This window comes from Pinus tabuliformis, chromosome 3_2 (assembly GCF_031772625.1).
Source record: "Pinus tabuliformis cultivar Carrire ecotype Pingquan chromosome 3_2, CPIR1, whole genome shotgun sequence".
NCBI lineage: Eukaryota > Viridiplantae > Streptophyta > Pinopsida > Pinales > Pinaceae > Pinus > Pinus tabuliformis.
This window is the reverse complement of record NC_142302.1, coordinates 934,288,669-934,305,565: the sequence shown is the minus strand read 5'-3', so window position 1 is coordinate 934,305,565 and position 16,897 is coordinate 934,288,669. Positions and strand designations below refer to the sequence as shown.

Below are 16,897 nucleotides of genomic sequence, written 5' to 3'. Positions count from 1 at the left end.
ACTTTCTCTCTTTTTTGGAGTTTGACATGGAGAGCAGAGGCATAAGACTTGCCTAAGAGGGTAGCATGACTGTTGATAGAGCCATCCTAACTTTAAATAGTCATGGTGACATTTTTTAGTGTAACAGATTGCCCCCTAAAGTGCGAAGCCTGGAATAGATTAGGGTTTTGTATTATCTAGGAAGGGTGAAGCGCTTTATCATTTCAAGGATTATCTCATGGAGAGCCTGGTCAGAACCTACAATTTTCAACACAAAATACATGTATAAGATTATATCATCACTGAGGTAGGCATTCCATACTCAGATTAAAACTTTAACTAACAGACTAACTACTCTGATACAGGAATGATCTTGCAGTACATCATAACCATAGACTTTTGTAGACCCAGTATGGGCACAACCATCTGTTTATGATTAGTCTACTTGGATAATGAATACAAAACTCCTCGCAGCCTGGATGGTGGAAACTAGATCCATGGTCTTCATTTCTACTTCTTGAATTGGTACGATTCTAGCCATGTGAATAAATGAGTTGATGTCGAACATGGTAGAAACCACTTGATTACCAGTCGATGATGTAAACTGTTAACAAGCGTGAGAGAGACCACCAGTAATGTCAATTGTTCTCAAAGTACCCAGTACAATCCATGAGATGTGAATGAATGAGTTGATGTCGAACATTTCACGAAATCCTTCGATCGCAAGTCAATGATGTAAAATGACGTCAAAGGCGAGAAACCTGCCATTGATGCATGCAGACTTCAAGGTACTGACGATTTCTAAGTCATATCTCTAGATAATGTGCTGATGTCGATAGAAAGCGACCCGTTGCAGGTAAGCCCGCAACACGAAATCATTGTTCAAGTTGAAGAAATGTTGCTGTAAGGACTGACTCAGGGATGGTCAAATGGATGACAAGTATTTTGCAGATGAAAGTTTTGCTTGCAGACCTCTTGAACACATAACGACACGACAGATGGCTTGGTGCTGAATAACTCAAAGTTAATCCCCGGAACCCGGCTGAAGACTTTCAAAGTGGTTTGGTTAACTGTGAGGTAAAGAATTTCCCAACCCAGGTGAACGCAAAGTGTCATGTTCAAGAGTGGTAATAAAGTTTCTTCTGAGACAAAAGGTAACAAATAGGCTCATTCTTCTCTCTTTTCCCCCACCATTTCTGGCAAGTACCTCTTTATTTTTAACAAGCTTGAGGAGGATAACATATGCTTGATTATAAGCTCATCCTTCGGATGAGTCCAACCTAGTTTTGATTCGAACCCTAGGAAGGAGTGGTTCGTTCCTGTTTGTAATTGAACAGGTCCTTTACTGTGAAATGTTTAACGAACCCAGTATAGGAGAAACTCGGCGTTTTTCAATTTTAGAGAGTCTGAAAAACTTAAGAAGACTACAAGTTGAACTTTTTCGTAGATTTGTGTCCCTAAAGCCCGAAAAAGTATTAAAAATACCTGGGGGAACCACTCGATCTTGCGACCAAGGAGTACTTTCATAGTTAGTGCCACTGACCTGAAAAGTAAAAAGCGATCAAGGACACGTCGTTTTATTTCCGTATCGAGTTTGAAACGACAAAAACCTGACAATCTTTTCCTGATTCTACGGTCAGAAAAGAGCTATAAGGGGACCGTCTTTTAATTCCGTTTTAACGAGTGTAAAAGAAACGCTCAACAATCTTTTCATTTTTTAGGAGTCAGAAAAGGGCTTAAAAGATGACTCTGATATTTTGGTTCATGAAAAATGACAATTTTCCCTCTAAGTCCCTTTGTCCTGCACAAAAGCAACACATTACTCACACCTGTTTAAGATAGGCAAAAATACATCGAAAAACATCCTTCCATGGTGAAAAATGAACAAATTCATCCAAAAAACCTATAAAAAGACTTTTTACAATGTCATTTTTACCGTTTGACTGTTGAGGTTGAAAAAAGAACTTTTGGCAAGAAATTTCCCGTGGTTGCTGCGGAAAATCCGACCGTCAGAATCGAACGCCGTCTCTTCCAGGTATTTTACAACATCCTACTCTTCAATTTCATCCGATTAAAATTGATTTTTAGGTTTTAGTTTTGTTTTTTGGGGGGGTTTAGGTTTCAAAATGCGCCCCTCGGTGGACGCAGGTGCCCTTCGGGTGACCTGCGTCCCCCGACTTTTTCCTATACAGGAAAATGGTCGGGGGGCGCAGCCCAACTTCAGGCCAGCTGCGTCTGGAGGCCCTGTGTTGTAAACGCGGGGTGCGTCCTTCGTGAAAGGCGGATTTTAAAACCCCAATCTCCACAAATAACCATTCAAATTTCCCCAAATCAGTTCTAATCATTGTTTCTTGGTGTGTAGGGTACTCACCATGTTGGATTGGAGAGAAAGAGAGCACGAGGACGTTGATTTAGCTGCAATTGAACATCAACCTTCCATTGATGCCCTAAAAGAATGCGGGCTATATAAATATTGGGCCATACCTGGCATGAGGGCCCAGGTGAGATTCTTAGAATGGCTGGTTGAGAGATGGAATGTTTAAGAGCAATGCTTTTACATAGGAGGGCACCAGCTCGAGATAGAGCCCTCTGATGTATACTTTCTCACTGGCTTGCCAAATAGAGGCGAGCAACTCAATCTAGCCGGGACTAGGCCGGGTGGCCAATCCCTTGTTAGTCTCCGGGAAGATTGGTGCACACCTGGTGCACACCATTCGAAAGGCGTGGAGATCAAACACATCTCTCTGCGTGAACTCAAAGTTATAGCGTTCACGGTTACCAGAATTTGTGACGCAGCCGCTTTACATATTGCTTCCGGGTCCCAAATGCGGATGGCAATTGACTGTTACCAAGGCACCATTTTCAACTGGTGTGATGCTGTAGGCAAAGAACAGATGACTGAAATCTTTTGGATATGGGCCTTTAGTCATGAGCTTTGCCTTAGAGAGAGTTCCGATGCTGATCCCTCAGCAAGTCACTGTTGATATCTTGGGTCCTCGGGAGCCAAAGCTGGTACGATGGGTTGCGGTGATGGCCCGGCATCCTGACGAGGGTGCGGCAGTTGTTTGATTTTCTGATAGTTACTTTCACTGGTTAGAGGACCAGGTTTTCTCGATCCAGGACTTTCTGTATGCCGGAGTAGATTTTCGAGGTGATCCGGACATGGTTCTTCCACAGGGAGAGCAATGGGATGACAGAGGTACTTTATTTTTCACAAGTTTTCAAATTATGTATTTTTTTTTTTTGTTTTTTATATATATCGTCTCAAAACTGATAGTAAAATTTTCAAAATGTAGATGTTGGTCGACAGCGCCCAGCCAACCTCCAACCTTTTGAGAGGAGACATCCAGTTGCACCGGTACTGGCCCCACAGGACGCAGCGGCTGCAGAGGTACTAGCTGAGTTGGAGCATGATCTAGAGTGTCTGACGGCGGATATGCCTGAGACTAATATGGATGATATTCCTATCAGGCTTCAGCGCTATGTAGTCGCAGTCCCTGGACCGTTTAGGAGATTTTTGCGTAAGGTAGCCCGTGCAGTGGTGTCGTATAGGGAGCACCACCAGTGATTGGCTAGTCACTTTGTAGACACATGTGACATTTTTGAATTTTTGTACTTTATCATTTTTGCCGATCATAAGGTGTTTTTCAACCTATGATCAAAGACGATGTATATTTTTTGACACACTCCTATCTATATATATATCACTATTACCGGCTTATCTTGTTTAACATATGTGATGAAATGCTTTTTGAATTTACTTGCATGATTTATCATAAATGTCTGTCCAACACTCGAGAAGCAATTGCATCTGCTAATGTATTTAAAGACCTTGGAATATGCTGATATTCAATGTAATCAAATTCACGTTCCAAGAGACGCACTCTCAAAAACAACCTTAATAACACAGGATTTCTAATGGCATAAACTCTATTAAGTTGTAATACAACAAGTTCAGAATCTAACCTCACTATCAAACGTCGAATTCCAAATGAAATAGATTCAGATAATAATTCAACCACTGCACTGTATTCTGCAATGTTGTTCGTTGTTTGACCGAGGCTTACCCCATGCATAGAAACTAACTCGTCAGAGGGTGAATAGATAACCCAACCTGCGGAAGAGATATTCCGTGTACTACGACAAGCACCATCAGCAAATCCAATGTATGTTTGGAGAGGCGTCGACATCTGCAATATCAAGAGTAAAACCAAGATAAGCCAGAATAACAACGAAAAACACACTCCCTAAGCTAAGCACACTGACTAACTAACAAACATACTAGCTATAAAGAAAACCTAACCTAACTAAAACTTCTCCATACCCACCATTTAAGCATAATACCTCTTTAGGTAAAGTCCATTTCTGGGTTTACCCAAAGAGTCCCCATCAAAATCTACCAGCTCATAAGCCCCTTTTGCTAGCTTTCGCTTTACAATATAGGGTCCATGCCACAGAGGAACGAATTTTCCAGCACCTAGCTTATCGTTAGCTTGATCATATAATAGCACTAGGTCTCCCTCCGAAAAACTTCGAGGGGTCACATTTCTATCATACTGAGCTTTCATTCGCTTCGCGTGAGTCTCGATTGCCAATGCAGCGTCACGTCGAGTCTCATCTAATTTAGCTAAGTACAATAAATGTTTCTCCTCTTCGGAAGTAGTTGGGAGTAATTCGACAGCCATTTGAAGTGATGGGATTTCGCATTCAATAGGTAACACGACTTCCAAGCCATAAACTAGCTGGAAAGGAGTGAACCCTGTTGAAGTTTTCATTGAGGTTCGGTATGCCCATAGCGCCGAAAATAACATGTTGTGCCAATTCGACCGATGAATACCAATGGTTCGTCGGATCATGATAACCAGAACTTTGTTGATAGACTCAACCAACCCGTTGGCTTGCGGATAATAAGGAGTAGAGCTATCGTGGCGCAAACCAAGCTGGCTTGTATGCTCAGTCATCATGATATTTCGAAAATGGCTCCCATGGTCAGTAATGATTGCTTGTGGGACACCAAACCTAGTTATAATATGATTGAATACGAAAACTGCAGCTGTTTTGCCGCTTGCGTCAAATGTAGGCATCGCATCGGCCCATTTAGTGAAATAATCAACCGCGAGGATGATATACGCATGCCCCCCGGCCGAGTGAGGGTTACAAGTAATAAAGTCGATACCCCATTTGGCGAATGGACCAACGGAAATTATAGGGTGGAGAGGAGCAGGTGGTGCGCGCATCTTTCGATCAAACACTTGGCAGTTGTGGCACTTCCGGACTGCAATGATACAGTCTTTAAACATAGATGGCCAGAAGTAACCAGCGCGCAACACCTTCTGAGCTGTGGCATACCTAGACATATGACCGCCACATGCTCCAGTGTGACAATCATTCAAAACCCTCTCAGCCTCTTCGTGAGTTAAACAACGTCGAAAAACTAAGTCTGCCCCCTGGCGATAAAGTGTATCTCCAATAATTTTGTATTGCTGGGATTGAAACCGAATTTTTCGACGTTTCGCCTTTGAAGCTGCAGGTCGAAAGGTTTGGGTTTGGAGATAGATGATTATATCCCCGTACCACGGATCTAAAGTACTGATAAGAAACAAAGATTCGTCCGCAATGGACTCCTCTGCCACAATCTCTGTGTCAGTACGCGAGAAATCACACATCAATTCCGCAAAAACTAAGGATTTCTTAGACTTGGACTTCTCGAACTCCAAGTCGAACTCTTGCAGGATAACGATCCATTTAGAGTACTTTCCCCCTAACAGTTGTTTTGTCAAAATGTAAATCATAGGGTTGCAATCTGAAATAACTGTAGTTTTACGGAGAAGAATGTAGCGACGAAAACGCTGGACAACTTGAACGGCTGCCAGGGCCAATTTCTCCACATGCGAATATTTTAGCTCAGTGGGATTTAAGGTCCTACTGAGATAATATATCACATGTTCCGCTCCGAATTCATCTTCTTGAACTAACACCATTCCAATGGTGGAATACGAAGCCGCGAGGTATAAGAAGTAGTCCTGGTTGTAGTTGGGAGGATGTAATAACGGTGCATGGGTCAACGCGTGTTTAAGTGCATCAAAAGATTGTTGGGCAATCTCGTCCCAAAAGAATTGAACGTTCTGTTTCAACAACCGTGTAAAACCTTTAGTAACCTCGGCGTAGTTTGGGATGAATCGGCGTAAAAAGTTCACTTTCCCTTGCAAACTTTGGAGTTGGCGCAAAATCGAAGGAGGAGGCAATTTGATGATAGCTTCGACTTTCGAGGGATCGACGCGAATGCCGGCTTTTGAAACAACAAATCCCAGCAATCGACCTGTTTCTATACAGAAAACACATTTGTGGGAATTCAACCGAATTCGATAATGCCTACACCTCATAAAGATTGCTCGTAAGTGGACAAGGTGATCAACTCGATGGAATGAATGAGCAGGAAAATCATCGAGATACAGTTGCACAATGTGCTTGATATCATGAAATGCGTAAGACATTGCCCGTTGAAAAGTGGCCCCGACATTCTTAAGCCCAAAAGGTAATTTTCAATAAGCAAATGTCCCCCATGGACAAATGAATGTTGTTTTTGGTTGGTCGGCAGGTAGAATATTGATTTGATTATAGCCCGAAAAACCATCCATGAAGGAAAACATTTCACTTCCGGCACAATCGTCAATAATTTGATCGATATAAGGCATAGGATAGTTGTCTTTTGGACAAGCTCGATTGATATCCCTATAGTCGATACAGATTCTTATTGTTCCTTGTTTCTTGTTGACCGGCACAATATTCGATACCCAATCCATTAACGGGATCGAATAAATGAAACCTGCTTTCAATAGTTTTTCGACTTTTGCTTTAATTGCAGCCGCTTTTCGAGGGTGAATCTGACGCAACCGTTGCCGGACGGGTTTAGCATCTGGGCAGGTCTTTATTTCATGAACAACAATGGCAAGATCGATTCCCGGCATTTCCTCATAAGACCAGGCAAACACATCGCGGAATTCTTGGAATAGGGCCCTGTAAGTCTGGATTTCATCTTCTGTACATGCGGCACCTACATGAATGTTCTCCTCAATTCCGGGCTTCACTGAAATATCAATGGGAATAGTACGAGAAATATTCCCTAAATTCAACTTTGAATTAGAATGTTTCGTTGGATCCTGAGCGTCTTTGACATATTCAGCGGTAAAGATAGATGAAAAATCATTTTCAAATGCATCATCCTTAGGTAAAAACGAAGATCTGTGATGGAGATCTTCCCATGGTAGATCATCTACACTTAGGATTTCGCGAAGTTGTTCGTCAGATGACACGACTTCGGGAAACGCTATCCATTCTAAGGCTGAGGTGAAAAGTGATTCTTCACTGACCACATTCATTTGGTCGATCTCGGTTGAACGAGAGTCGGTAAAAGACATGATGGCTTCATAAGCAATTTCATATGGACTCAAAGGCATAGCATCACCGAACGAGTCTATCTCAGAGTCAGATGGGACAATCCAAGGATCATCATAAATAATGTTTTCTGCTGTAATCATATGAATTGTTGCAAATGAAGGTTCTACGCTGAGTGGAGGGAGAGGAAAAGTTCTCGGTAAACCGGAATCCTTAACTAAACCTACACCAACGTCCCTATAAGGGATTGTCGTCTTACCAACATGCTGGATACTCTCTGAAGAGGCTAGGTCGGATGAAAAGTATGTCAGCTGATCAATAGTCACGATCTTACCGTTATGTGGAAACTTAATTACTCTGAAGACCGATGAAACGACCGCCGTCATAGCATATGACCAACTTCGACCCAAAATAAGGTTGTAGTCTAGAGGGGCATCAACCACTTCCACATCCAGACTAACGGTTTTACCTTCTACCCCTATAGGCAATTCCTGTAGAATACCAAACGGACGGAACCCACGGCCATCAAAGGCCTTAAGGATGGTGGGGGATTGGTTCACGAAGGAGAACCAAGGGATCTCCAACATTGAATCGACATAATACACGTAGAAGCTCCCTCATCAATCACAGTCCTATGAATAGGCCTGTTTTTGACTATCACTGGAATTTGGAAAGCCATTTGATGGGGGAGACGCGGTGTACTATTTTCTAGATCGAAGATTATGAGATTCGGGTCCTGAACATCAACAGCTCCTATAGCCGACAAAAGTAATTTTCGTTGTGCTGGGCATGATTGCAGCACTTCTAACGCCGACATTGCTGAGGGTGAAACAACTAAGTCCTCAACAATGTTGTAATTCTGGGCCGCTCTCGCATGTGGATTGAAAGCAGACCTTCGAAGTACACACTTGGCGGGCGGTTTAATTACTAAGTCCGGGTTAGGTTTCTCGATCTGTAGTGGATCGGAACCAGGAGCTGAGGTTGATGGGTTAGAGTGAGAAGATTCTGCTTCCTTACCATCAACAGGATTCTTACTAACATAATCTTGCGATCGAGTCGCAATCCTCACATGAGACATCATCAAAATGGGTTCTTCACTGGCGTTCGAGGAAGAACCTATCATCTTATTCTCCTGCTCCGGAAATGGATTTTTTAACACAGCAGGAGTGGGAGAACCTTTGACTATTTTCACAACCTCGGCCCGATGAGGGCAATCTCTCGTAAAATGATCCTCTTCAAAAATAAGACAAGGATATCGAGGTTTGCGCTTTTCGTCATTGGTTTCCGCCTTTTCTGTTTTCTCCTTCGGAGCTTTCTCTGCTTTAGTCTTCTTCTTTCCTTTCTTCTTTCCGCCGTTTTTTTATTTGGCCGTAGATGACTCTACAGCATGAATATCGGCGGTAAGTTCAGGAGAAGACTCTCCTGTCGGGGAATCGGGCAAAGTGATAATAGGAGTAGTTGAAGCCTTGGAAGACTTCTTCTTGCTCTTTGTATTCACGATACCAATCATACCATCAGCAGCATGAGATCCCGAAGGAGCAGCAGCGATTTGATTCGACTTTGGAAGATCCGGAATCTTCTCGTGTAACGTATCTGACTGAGTGTAAACTAAGTCAAGGTATTGCGCCTGAGCAATGACTTGCTCCTCAGTAACTACTCCGGCCTTAGCTACATCCTCAGTAATCTTCGGTAATAATGATTTAACAAACCATTCAGCTAAGATTTGCTCCGGGATAAAAACTTTCACTAGCCTTCTTCGACGTCTCCACTCATGAATATGATCAGAAATATACATGGACGTTGATTGTTTCAGTGAAGTTAATAAATTTGTGCCGTTATCGTATCTGACTGGCAACTGAAAGTGAGTTAAGAACGAGGTAGCTAACTGGCTAAAATTGTAAAAAGAGGCACGTGGTAACTCAATGTACCACTTGGCCGCAAGACCAATGAGTGTACGCTGGAAAAGACGTAAGCGGATCGAATCATCCGAGATAGAATTTGAAGCACACCAGAGGTGGTAAGTCATCATGTGATTGGACGGATCCTCTCCAGACTTACCTTCGAACTTGGGTATATCGCTGGGCAACTTATTTGGCATTGGCGGCCAGAACGGAAGATATTGAATTGGATCGTTCGTTAGGCGCGTCAAGTCTGGTAAATCCAAAGTTGCGATAAACGGTAACTGCCGGTTAGGATCTCTAAAACTCTGGGTCACAATACCGGCCCCAGGAGGAGGATATCCAGGATAACTAGGAACAGGAGTCGCATTTGGGATATTATATCCTCCTGGAAAACCAGGATTAACCGGACCGTACTGGGGTTGTTGAGGTTGTTGATAAGTGTACCCAGGATACGGTTGATACTGGTAAACCGGTTGTTGGACAGCTTGCCCAGGTTGGTACTGTCCCTGGTACGGTTGGTGAACAAATTGAGGTTGAGTAGTGACAACCGTACTTATACCAGGCTGGCCTGCAGGCATATGGACTGTGGTTTGAATCGTAGATCCAGACAACGGTAAAGATGTCTGAGGAGTGGTTACAGAGACAGTAGAAACTGGAGCTGTCGATACTCCAGAAGTAAGTATGGTAGATGTGGCGGTAGTTGCAGCAGCCGTTTGAGATGGAGTACTAGGTGCAATTGGCGGCTGAGTAACTACCGAAGTTACAGAAGTTTGAACACTTGACTGGACAGGTTGCGGTTGCTGGGGTGGACTAGAAACTATGGGTTGTCCAGCTTGAGGTACCAATTGTATACTTGGCTGCAACACCTGTTGACCCTGTGACGGATCCCACACTAACATTCCAGGGTATTGACCCGTAACAGGTTGAGGATACTGAGATCCATAGCCGGATTGAGGATAGGATTGATAACTGTAAGGTGTAGTTCCCATACCTTGACCATATGATTGACCTTGAGGTGGTTGATAACCTTGACCTAAGTATTGACCTTGAGGTTGATAACCTTGAGGTAAATACGGGTACTGGGGTTGACCTTGACCTTGAGGTTGGTACCCTTGAGGTTGATACCCTTGGGGTTGATACCCTTGGGGTTGCCATCCTTGAGGTTGCCATCCTTGAGGTTGATATTGATACTGAGGTTGACCCTGGGGTACATATTGAGGCTGGGGTTGACCTTGAGGTATGTATTGCCCCATAGGCGCGTACTGACCTTGAGGTTGCCCCCCGGACACAAATGATGTACCTTGAGGTTGCCCCCCAGGCATTAATTGAGGCTGCCCCCCAGGCGGTAATTGGCCACCTTGAGGTTGGGAAACGGGAACTGAACCTGACATCATGTAAATGTCTCCTACACCCAATGGTACATTACCACGGTTTCCAACTAATAACCCATGATCAACGGGTTGAGGAGATGCCCCCACAAAGGTACCAGAAAGAGATTGATACCCAGTGGGAACAGAAGGACCGCCATGTAAAAAAGATTCAGAACTTTGAGAAAACACGGACGACGGACCAGCCATATTTACAGGAGTGTGAATACCTCCAAGTGGAAAAGGAGTACGAGGTGTAGAAAAACCTAGCCCAAAGTTGTCTAAATAATTGGTTAACGAAAGGTACCAAGTAGTACTTCTAGGAGGACTGTAAAAGATAGATTCACACTCCCTTAGATCAATAGTAAGTTGATCTTCAAGATTAGAGACGCCTATTTCTTCCTCTGGAGTAAGTTCTTCGATAGCAATCAAACCAGTAGGAAGATTTTCGGTGATAATTCTTTCTATTCTCGGTGAATCAGGAACACTAGAAGTCAGAGTAACAGGTTCAGATATTTCTGGTTCTTCGCCTGTATCACTAGCAGACGAAAAACTACCAACAAGCTCAGAAACTGTAACAGCTTCGGGATTATAACCTGTCTCTAAGCCTTGGTAATCTGAATGGACTACCAAGGAAGATTCTCCTTCTTCAGGTGAACCTACTCTACTGCCACTAGGAGGAGTTACAAGGACCTTCAAACCTTCTAGATGACTGGGGTTGTCTCGAGGAGGTTCACCCCTAAGTCTACGGGATCTTCTCAACAATTCGGCCACAAAAACAACTTCAGGAGACTGGCCCCGAAGTCTACGGGACTGTCTCGGTAATTCCGCCACAGCTAAAAACTTTTAACTACTACACACAAAAACAAAATAAAATTTCAAATCAAACCACCTAAAGTCTCTAAAGAACCAAACAAATTTGAATCACACGCCTAAAGAATCTAGAGCGTCAAACCAAGCACAAACAGTAGCCTTCCAGACCAAAAGCGCTAGTTGGTGATGAAGCCCAACATCGCTGGTGTTATCACAAAATCACTACTGAGGGCTGCAACCAAGTAAGATTTTATGTAACTCTTTCAACCAAACTTTAGACTAGGAATTAGCCTTCCTAATCAGAGAGGGCTCTCTCACAGATTTATAATAGAAATCAATTAGAACAAAAGATGGCTAACTCTTCACTCATTCATGAAAACAATAGCTGGTTGAAAACATATCAAATTGGTCTTCATTGGGCTATGGAGTCTTATACATTTAATAAACAAAAGCACAGTCATTTCATGGAAGTCAAGGCTCTTTGCATTAGATGTCCAAACATATTTCACAAAAACCACAGCTTGCCAAACACACAGGAAGTCAGAGCATAAGATATGAATTCTGATTGATTGTGCTATAACAAGGCTGTAAAAGAACATATAAGATAAAACACCACCATCATATTTGAACAAAATAATCCATTGAGAATCTTGAGAAGAAATAACCATTGTTTTACTATTACTGTAACAAGTCTTACATTGGCCCAAATAACTCTTTTTTTGTATAAAATGTCCAACCCCTATTACATCCAACATTGATCCATATATAGGCAAACAAACTTAACCACCTCGAGCTTCCTCCTCCAGCATGAGGGGAGCCTCGAAGGTGGCTATTGACTATCCTTATCTAGTACAAAACTAATTTATTAATTACATAATGGCTAAACTGAAATTACAAATGGTTTTCATTTAATCAAAATCCAAAATCTTTGCTCCTCGTAGCATGATGCTTTTCTGGCTCTTGACACATGTCCTTTTGCTGGTTGGGTTGAGATGGCTGAGCTACAGATACAATGAATACTGACTTTGGATGCTTGAAAGCGCTGATGGCTCATTAATTGACCAAAAGATGTGCTCCTATTTTAACGGTCTCTGTCTCCCAACATTCTCCGAAAGTTCAGCAACATGCCTCAGCTCTTTTAATAACCCCAGGTATGAAATGCTGCCATGTTTTTGATGTGCTGTAGGTGGTATTGATGGTCAGGTGTTTCTCTTCCTCAACTCCCGCTCACAGTATCACACTAGCTTCTCTGCGCTTAAAATCATCACCTACAGCAGTTTCGTAGCGCGCTACGAAACTGCTGTGTGATTTCAAAAACACAGTCTTGTGATATGCATAATAAATTCTACTGTACTTTTAATGATCCCTGGTCCTCATCTACTTCTCTTATTTGATAAGAGATATATATGACCTGAGAGCTGAGATAACTTCAGTATCGGAATGAGTGTTGTGTCTTGAATTTGCTCCAAATTAATAGCCTCTGTCTGTTTCAAACTTCGATCAGCCTCGAACTTATATAACCTGCACTCCATTAGTACTATATCCTTAAAGCCATAACAATCAGAAAGCATGTGAGTTAAATAACGTCTTCTAGCCCCATTCCCTGTGTGCAATATGGAGCTTAACATTTTCGCCCTCATAAATGTAATTCATGGCCAGCAAGCGATTTTGACCAGCATTCCGAGAGTCTGGATCAATTTTCAAACACCGCTCATATGCCTCTATCGCAAGCATGATATTACCTGTATCCCTGTGCAAAACCCCTAGATTGTTATAATCTTCTGCATATGCTGGATTTTCCATTATAGCCTTTTCAATCATGCTTGCAGCAGCATCCATTTTACCCTGGACAGTGTAGACCACACCAAGATTATTAAGAGACTGTGAAAAACTATGTTTGATCGACAAAGCCACCTGGTAGCACTCCACAGCTTTGTCACGATTATCCCTGTCTTTATAAATGACTCCTAAATTATTGCATGCTTCCGCACAATGTGGATTGAAGTGCAGGGCGAGCTCATACATCACAATTGCCATGTCAAATTTTAGTAATTCACCATATGCGACACCAAGATTATACATAGCATCTGCATAGTGCCAATTATAAAGCAATGCCTTCTTGTAATGAGCTATACCCTGATGTATATCTCCTTCACGCTTCACCTTTGTACCAAGGTCTGTAAGGGCTATAGTCATGTTATTCTTCGCAATTTCAAAATTTGGAGATACAGTCAAACACCTCTCATAACACGCAATGGCTGCATCCACATCTCCACGGTTCTTATACATCACACCCATGTTGCGATACGCTTCAGCATACATAGGCCTTTGCAATGCAGCTTTTTTTCATAGCAAATAAGCACCATATCATATTGCATCATTTCTGAATAAACCATCCCCAAATTATGCTAAGCAATAACATAGCGGCTATCTGCTTCTAGAGCTTCAGAGTACTTCTGAATTCCTTCATGGACATTTCCTGCAAGTTTCAAACTGGTCCCAAGGTCTGTCAAGACAATTGCCAAGTACTCCGCAGCAAGCTTGTATGTAGGATCCACTACAAGAGCCTTCTTATATGCCTCTGCTGCTTCTAGCAAGTGCCCTTCATCTTGTTCTTACCTCCGCTTCTTCAGCGCATCATACATGGATACCTTTACCACAAAATATTGTTCATCACATGATGCTGACAGCATAAAATCGCTAAGTAAATGTTGAGCAATTTCATCAAGAATCCGTTTGTGTGAAGACAAGCTGTTTTTCCTTGTATAACAGAGTTGCAAGAACGCATCTGCTTCATGATACCATGGACCATGTCGAAAATGCTTCTGTACAGCAATATATGCTGAGTGGAACGTATCCCAATACTCGTTCCTTCCAAAAGGTATGTAAGCTTTTAAGGGGTATTCATAAAACGAATCAACACCAGCACCAATTCCAGATGAATATTCAATTCATTCTCCAGTTAGTACATACAACGTGGTTCCCATCAAATCCAAAGGACTCTGCATGCTCCATAATTTACAAACAACACACAATGTTATTGCCTCATACTCAGGTCCTCGAGCCATAGCACCGCTTTTCCAAATTCCGAACTGTTTCCCAGAACAATTAAACTTGAAATTGATTCCATAAGAGCTCTGCAAGTGAATCGTGGAGAGCGCCGAGCAGAGATATAGATTCACCATACTATCGAACAACTGCCACCACTCTGTATATTTTACATCAAGATTTAATCTCCGACAGCCATAAACAAAGCAGCAATTCGACCTTTGAGAAGCTCAACGCCAAATAAACATGTTTTTACCGACATAGCCTGCCGTGTCAAGATGCCCTTCTTTTTAAATTCAATGCATGCATGCGCAATTTGGCGTGTGGCAACTTTTGAACATCTGGCAGCTATAAAGGCGCCACAATAACTTGAACATGATTAACTACTTCTCTGCTCTAGCGTTCATCGGAAAATTTTCCCAGCAAACAGCCAAACCTTGGACTTCAAACATTGCTGATGAATCCCCGTCATTTACATTACTGAAATGCAGATCAAAACAAGATTCATGAACCTGCTCGCACTTATTCAAGAAAGAAACAAATCCACCATTCATACTAATGACATCAACAGGTCCATTATTTGAAATACAAGCAGTCTCTGTTTCACCCAGATTTTGCATGTCATAGTTAGTTTCGGGACAATCTTAAAGCCAGCAAACATTGAAGCGGCTTCAACTGCATTCCTTACATTGCCTTTCTCATCATACTGCAAATAATCAAATTGAGACCTGGTGTTCCCAAATATTGGCTTGGAAAGATCCACCTCTACTTTTTTTTTTTTAAAATACTTCACGAATGAACTGTAGGCCATATCATAATTTCTGGAGATATCACCAAGAAATGTGATACACATATAAAGCACTTTTAGTGGTTGCACAGTCTCTAGTATTCGGTATTGTTCTTCGTATGTATGAAGGATCCTTTTGACAAGACTAAATGGCTTAGAGAGGTTATAAAAGCTATCTAAGTATCCATCTATCTTATTCTCCTGTAAATATAGGAAATTAGTCTCAAAACATGTCCTTACTTCCTTCTCGAGGATCTTGGTTTTACCTTTGAGTAACTCAGCCGGGGCCTTGAATGCCCACTTAATGATTTGTTTCTTGACATCCTTTCACTGTTTTTGATACAGCAGTTCCGTCCTCCAATCTGGCCTCATATTTAACCAAAACTTGATCAGCTTCTTTTGGGTGCTCCCATTTCTTATACTTGAAGTATTTAAGGACCCCGAGTCAACATATGAAGTCTGAATACAAACATCTGTAACAATATCATCTGCTAGTTCAGTGCCAACGGCAAAAGTCAAGTTTGCTTCAATTTGTCCTGGAGGGAGAAAGCAATGTGTGCTTGAAATCATAATCCTTGTAATAGCTGTCCACATATTTATTGAACAAAGATTGCTGCTCAAATGGCTGTATGATAGGCATTGGTCACGCATCCATCAATGAACCAATTATTGCACCCTTTCTAAGAAACTCACACTGACCAAGCTTAATAACAAGCATTGATGATGACTTCTTGAGAACATGCCACCTGTAAAATGTATCCGCCCCAGAACTATTTTTCATGACAGCTACTAAGGATTCGAACAAATCCCCCATTTCGTAGCATGCTACGAAATCACTAAAACAGATGGCGCTGCTAAACTGCTAACGAATTTATACGCTGCGAAACTGCTAAACAGAATTCAGGCGCTGTGAAAACACCCGGTCTTTAAACTAGGCTAAAAATTTTTGGCAACAGCATTTTCAGTGATAACAGCTGGATTCAGTACAGAAGTGGCGGGTGGAACAGTTACCCCGACAACCTGCTTAATGAATAGACTGGACCAAGTTCCTCCACTTTAACCGTCTCAAGTGAAGTGAACCCCCCAGAAAATCCAAGTGAGTCTAGCCGACGTCTGCTCCAGGTACAGTGGGACCTTCCCTCCACCGTCACCTCGGTAGAATCCTAAAGATAATGGTCACTAAGGTTACCAACCGTAACAAATGCACCTAGGGGAACAGTCTAAACTCCGACAGCACGCAAGGGTAGAGTAGCAAGCTCAATCCCCTTGCCGACTCCTTGACAATAATCCAAGGTTTACCGACAAGTGACCCCTGGCTCCTCGACAATGGTTAATCCGAGGTTTACCGTTTGTAATACGTGCGTGTCTGGCGTCGTTCCCAACGAGGGGGGATTGATCCCCTCACTGGTTCGGACACGAGCTCGTGCTTCTCCTTTAAGAGGAGCTTTCCCAGAGTACAAGTGAGACAATTGGATTTATTCTATCACAAGATAAGCTACTTGTTTGGTTTTGTTGTCTTGGAGAGTTAATTACTCACCTACTCCAAGACACTAGCCTGATCTAAATTGGTGTTTCAGAGCCCTAGTAAATAAAAGTTACTACGTCGA

The 16,897-nt window shown here is 42.4% G+C and overlaps 1 pseudogene; it reads right to left on the bottom strand.

The window, feature by feature from the left end:
• Nucleotides 1–13,045: 13,045 nt before the first annotated feature.
• Nucleotides 13,046–16,104, bottom strand: LOC149183709 (putative UDP-N-acetylglucosamine--peptide N-acetylglucosaminyltransferase SPINDLY; annotated as a pseudogene).
• Between the last annotated feature and the right edge of the window lie 793 nt (nt 16,105–16,897).